Below are 4,929 nucleotides of genomic sequence, written 5' to 3' on the forward strand. Positions count from 1 at the left end.
AGCTTCACCACTGGACCACCAGGGAAGTCCTTGTACTTTATTTGATAGCACTCAAAATCCTTTCTAAAATACACTTAAATTTGCCTTTGGCAAGTAGAACTAATTCGATCACACTCACCTTTCCTAAATATTTATCCTTCTGTTGTCTGTCTACCAACCAGCACGTTAATTAAATCAATAAATTTTAATTTATGTAGTCATTTGTTCAATCTGAGATGTCTGTAAAGGCTCTGTTTTTACCTTCTGCTCTTCTCAGATGTTTTTAAGTGATTATTAACCCATATTCAGGGCTTAAGCTTTCTTTATGACTTTGAAATTGGTGGCAATCTCATAATCACCATAATCAACACTTGCATTATAGCCCACGGTGTACTGGGCACCATTCTAAGCAGGTTATGTATATTAATTCATCTACTTCCCACAATTACCCCATGATATAACAGTATAAATAGGCTTACGATTTTACTGGATTAACACACTGAAGTCCAAAGAGACTAAGTAACATGCCCAAGGTCCTCCTTTTTTTCCTGTTAGCATGTATGGAGTCATCTTAAACTGCCATCTCTATCATTCTTTCTTATAAATTTTCTCTCAGTATCGGTTATCTGTTATTATTATGCCTAAGTTCCTTTAGTGTGCTCAGTTGTCATGAGTTTTAACTAGAACCAGAACCATATTATCACATATCTGGATTCTTATTGCATTTGACAGATCTGGTACCAAAATTGTAAAATATATGTTGATACTAGCCTAAGAAGATAAGTCTATATGTACTATAATTTCCAAATTTATAATTCTGTTTTTTATAAGGACTATCATTATGGCCCTGTGTTTCCTAATCAAATTTTACTTTTCTCTATTTGTCCTAAACTTAGGCTTAATTTCATCTAGAGCCATATTCTTAAATATCCTGAAACATATATAGATCTTTTATTAAAGTTTATTTTGCCTCATAAGAAACCTTAAATCTTTAATTTAAAAAAATGTTATTGGATTTTTTTGTGAAGAGGTGAAGACTGAGCAATTGCCACCACGTTGCTGACCTTGAACAGCAATCAGCTTCTCCACGTAGAACCCAGGGGTAGGCGATTCAGAATGGAATCTCTTCTTTCCCCAACCTGGGAGACTTTTTTTATCTTCAGCTACATTTTTCAGCTTTGTGAGGCACCTTATCATCAAAGACAATGGCCAGCAATGTTACCAACAAGACGGATCCTCACTCCATGAACTCTCATGTATTCATTGGGAATCTCAATACCTTTGTGGTCAAGAAATCTGGTGTGGAGGCAATCTTCTCAAAATACAGCAAAATCGTGGGTTGCTCTGTTCATAAGGGCTTTGCCTTCATTCAGTATGTTAATGAGAGAAATGCCCAGGATGCTGTGGTAGGAGAGAATGGCAGAATGATTGCTGGCCAGGTTTTTAGATACTAATCTGGCTGCAGAGCCAAAAGTGAACCGAGAAAAAGCAGGTGTGAAATGATGTACAGCAGAGATATCAGGCTCATCTTTTAACTTGGACTATGACTTTGAACGGGACTATTAGGACAGGGTGTACAGTTACCCAGCACATGTTCCTCATCCTCCTCCTATTGTCTGGGCTGTAGTGCCCTCAAAATGCCAGTGTGTATCAGGAAACACCTCATGAAGGGGCAAAAGTGGCTTCAATTCTAAGAACAGACAGCGGGGAGCTTCTTCTAAGTCTGAAAAGTTGAAAGGAGATGACCTTCAGACTATTAAGAAGGAATTAACCCAGATAAAACAAAAAGTGGATTCTTTACTGGAAAGCCTGGAAAAAAATTGAAAAGGAACATAGCAAACACGGAATAGAGATGAAGAATGATAAATCAGAAGAGGAGCAGAGCAGAAACTCCCTTAAGAAAGATGAGACTAACGTGAAGATGTAGTCTGAGGGGGAGGCAGAGGGGTCAGATTCTGCTGAGGAGGGGAACCTACTGGATGATGATGATAATGAAGATTGGGGGGATGACCAGCTGGAGTTGATCAAGGACGATGAAAAAGAGGCTGAGGAAGGAGAGGATGACAGAGCACCAATGGCGAGGATGACTCTTAAGCACAGCAGACTTTAGAAATCTTGTCCCATTATTTCTTTACCTAGGCGCTTGTCTAAGATCAAAATTTTCACCAGATCCTCTCCCCTAGTATCTTTAGCACATGCTCATTGTTTTCCCCATCCTTGTCCTTTCCATATTCATTAATTCACATTTCCCTGTGCCTAATCCCATTTTCACTTCCTTTGAAGTAAAAGGAAGTAGTAGTTATGTTGTCTTACCTTACTAACCCTCCTAGTAGTTATGTTGTCTTACCCTGTAATTTTTGCTTTTAATTTTGATACCTCATTATGACCTAACAATAAAAAGGATGTATGGTTATCAACTGTCTCCAAAATAATATCTTGTTATAAAGGGAGTACTCCTCTCGTCTCGTTCTCGTTCTCGTTCTCGTTCTCGTCTCGTTCAAAAGCAGAGACATTACTTTGCCAACAAAGGTCCGTCTAGTCAAGGCTATGGTTTTTCCTGTGGTCATGTATGGATGTGAGAGTTGGACTGTGAAGAAGGCTGAGCGCCAAAGAATTGATGCTTTTGAACTGTGGTGTTGGAGAAGACTCTGGAGAGTCCCTTGGACTGCAAGGAGATCCAACCAGTCCATTCTGAAGGAGATCAGCCCTGGGATTTCTTTGGAAGGAATGATGCTAAAGCTGAAACTCCAGTACTTTGGCCACCTCATGCGAAGAGTTGACTCATTGGAAAAGACTCTGATGCTGGGAGGGATTGGGGGCAGGAGGAGAAGGGGACGACAGAGGATGAGATGGCTGGATGGCATCACTGACTCTATGGACGTGAGTCTGAGTGAACTCTGGGAGTTGGTGATGGACAGGGAGGCCTGGCATGCTGCGATTCATGGGGTCGCAAATAGTCAGACACGACTGAGCGACTGATCTGATCTGATAAAGGGAGTACAGTTCTTTCCATTCATATAGTAATTGCTTCCCTAACTTCTCATTAGTTGAGTAGCCCCTGAGAGCAGCTTTGAGTTACAGGTATGTGTGTTATACCCCACGTAAGAGTGCTATGTGAGGCTTTTCAACACAAATGTAACAATGTATTTTTGTGAATAAGAGTTGGCATGTTAAATGCATCTTCTAGAAAAATAACTAGTGTAATTGTCTTAAGATTTGTCTTCTAAAGTTGATACTGTGTGTTATTTTTGTGAACAGCCTGATGTTTGGGACCTTTTTTCTCAAAATAAACAAGTCCTTATTATGCCAGGAAAAAAAAATGTTATTGAAGTATAGTTGATTGACAATCTTGTGTTAATTTCTGCTGTATAGCATGGCGATTCATTATCATAATATACGTACACCCTTTTTCATATTCTTTTCCATTATAGTTTATCACAGGACTTTGATTATAGTTCCCCGTGATATATACTTGTCATTTATCCATTCTATACACAATAGTATCCATCTGATAATCCCAAATTCCCAATCCATCCCTCCCCTACCTCCTCTCTACCATGGTAACCACAAGTCTGTTCTCTATGTCTATGAGTCTGTTTCTTTTTTGTAGATAAGTTAATTTGTGTCATATTTTAGATTCCACCTATAAGTAATATCATATGGTATTTGTTTTTCTCTGTCTGACTTACTTCATTTAGTATGATAATCTCTAGGTCCATTCATGTTGCTGCAAATGGCATTATTTCATTCATTTTTATGGCTGTTTACATTTGTATTCATCTTCTTTTTCCATTCATATGTTGATGGACAATTGGGTTGTTTCCTGGTCTTGATTTTGTCAATAGTGCTGGTATAAATATAGGGGTGCATGTATCTCTTTCAATTATAGTTTTGTCTGGTGATATGCCCAGGAGTGGGTTTGCTGCATCGTAAGGCAACTCTATTTTTTAGTTTTCTGAGGAACCTCCATACTGTTTTCCATAGTGGCTGCCCCAGTTTACATTCCCACCAACAGTGTAGGAGGGTTCCCTTTTCTTCATACCCTCTCCAGCATTGGTTATTTGTAGACATTTTAATGATGGCCATTCTGACCAATGTAAGTGTAACGTCATTGTAGTTTTGTTAAATCTTTAATTGTAAGCTCAAGTTGTAATTGCTTTCAAGAAACTATTCTTTACTGCTCTAGCTATATGACTTTAGATGAGTTCTTAATCTTTATATGCCTTAGTGTCCCCTTTGTGAAATGGCGATGAAATAGAACCAGTCTCAAAGGTTGTGAGGATTAAATCAACTAAGTGTTAATTCATATTAAATGTTATTGTTGTTCTCTTCTTTCTTGTCTTCCATTTGCTCCTAGGAGCTCTACTAACAATTACATATGTTGATTTGTGAGTTTCTTTTTCTCACTTGTTTATAATCCTGTTAGATAAGTGCATTAATTTTTCCCTTCCTAATGTTCATGTGTAAGAGAACAATATATTCAGTGATTAACTGATTGATAGAGGAGTTACTTGAGAAATAAACCTTTTTCTGCGATCCTAAAATTAATAAAAATCAGAGATGTGTTAGCCAGAATGTAAAATTCAGTTAAGAAGTATGACTATTGCAAGAGTAAGACTTCTTTGCAAAATGAGGTAAGTTTAGAATATTGATTTGGGAAAAACTAGGAATTCATTATTAGCATAGATTTAGTATTAAACAACTCTGATAGACCAAAATGGCTGTATCAGCATTCAAAATGAAGCTCTTAAATATTTGATCTTGATGCAAGGATCACCACCTGGCCTACTTATTTCTTGCTGCTGCTGCTGCTGCTAAGTAGCTTCAGTTGTGTCCGACTCTGTGCAACCCCATAGACGGCAGCCCACTAGGCTCCCCCATCCCTGGGATTCTCCAGGCAAGAACACTGGAGTGGGTTGCCATTTCGTTCTCCAATGCATAAAAGTGAAA

At 38.3% G+C, this 4,929-nt stretch overlaps 1 pseudogene; it reads left to right on the forward strand.

Moving 5' to 3' along the window:
- The first annotated feature begins 1,140 nt into the window (after window positions 1-1,140).
- Window positions 1,141-2,073, forward strand: LOC104997312 (annotated as a pseudogene).
- The last annotated feature ends 2,856 nt before the right edge of the window (window positions 2,074-4,929 follow it).

This window comes from Bison bison, unplaced genomic scaffold, assembly GCF_000754665.1.
Source record: "Bison bison bison isolate TAMUID 2011002044 unplaced genomic scaffold, Bison_UMD1.0 scf7180017864306, whole genome shotgun sequence".
In the NCBI taxonomy this organism is placed as follows: domain Eukaryota; kingdom Metazoa; phylum Chordata; class Mammalia; order Artiodactyla; family Bovidae; genus Bison; species Bison bison.